Consider the following 1,481-nt stretch of genomic DNA (forward strand, 5'->3'; position numbering starts at 1 on the left):
TATGTGGACAGTTTGTAGGACATCACGCTGACAATGTCTACAAACGGAAGAAAAGAGACCCTGGTTAAGAATACAGAGGATCGCGGGTAGTGCCGATCTTGATCACGACCATCTGTTCATAGCGAAAGTGATCAAGAATCGTGTCCTGGAGGGACTTCCTGGCCAGAATCCAGGGGGCACCACGTGTTGAAACCTTGGAGTTTGGAAATGGTGTCGGGTGCTGGATTGCCAATAGACATCAAACAGATGACGTCGGGACCATGTTTTGCAATCTCAAAAAGGGTGCAGGTCCTTTGCTTCGAACGTTCTGGTAAAACACACTTAAACCCAGTCTATCCATGGTAAAATAAACTTAGGATCCAGTGAGTCTTACTTGGAAAGGAAATATCTAGTTGACCTGAGGTGTGGGGAGGGCTGGCTCTGGGCGGTCAGAGGAGGTGAAAGGGATGACGCTTCGCAGCGTCTCCTTGGTGAGGGTCCTGAGGTTCAGTTTGGACTTGCCGGTTGAACTGGCTCTTGGCACCAGCACCCGAAGGGGAGTTCACCGGAGGGATTAGCTCAATCTTGCGAGGAAGAGAAAGAGCTGGGGAGGACATGTTACAAGCCAGAGCTGCGGTGAGATGTGCACTTCGAGCTGCACACTCTGGTTTTGGGACGGGAAGGTCTCGAGTCTTGCTTGGCCTCCCTTGTGACCGGAAGATGTAGGGGTGAATGAGGGTGCTTTGGGGATGTTAGGGGTGGGTGCGGGGGCATGACGGTTGGTTGGTTCCGATGGGAGCAGAGTCAAGGACTGATGAGGGGATGGGAAAATCTGGCAACCCCAGGTAGTTTACTGCTCACGACAGCACTTCTTGCACCTTGTGCTTGTCCTTGGAGATAAGCAATGCCGGGTAGACAATGCTCAAGGCAAGCACCTATGACTTGGCGAGCTGGTCTCATTCCTTGTTACCGTCTGGGTAGCTGCTGCTTGGGTAGACTCCCTCGCCAGGGTCTCGCTGATTACCAAAGTAACCAGGTCGCTGGCCCGGGAAAGAGAAGGATTATCTCTCCTTGACTTTTTCTCCCTCTTGTCCTAGAGCCGAGGACCGACAGGGACAGAAGCCAGGTCCTTTTGTGTTTTCGAGATAGGAGACCTAGCTGTCCTCTTACCACCAGAGGGGATGGGGATGGGCGAGGGAGTGAGAACGGGATTGGTGATAGGAGTACGGAGAGAGTAGGAGTGGAGACAATGGGTTCTTTCCGTCTACTGAGGGGTTTCGCAGGCTCTTAACGCGCGCTTTGTGGGGGAAAGTCTTACCGCCAGATTTAACGCCGCCATCGGACTGGGCTACCTTCTGTCTCTCAAGGTAAAAGTCAGATATAGCGTAGTGTTTGCCCCTACAGGAACCAATTGCTCCCGCCGGCTAGGCAGGCGTTGTACCTGTAGCCCTCAAACCCGTATTTCGAGCACTTCTGGAGATTAGGAATAGGGTGGAATTTGG

This window comes from Oratosquilla oratoria, chromosome 1 (assembly GCF_046742065.1).
Source record: "Oratosquilla oratoria isolate Oo_2021 chromosome 1, ASM4674206v1, whole genome shotgun sequence".
In the NCBI taxonomy this organism is placed as follows: domain Eukaryota; kingdom Metazoa; phylum Arthropoda; class Malacostraca; order Stomatopoda; family Squillidae; genus Oratosquilla; species Oratosquilla oratoria.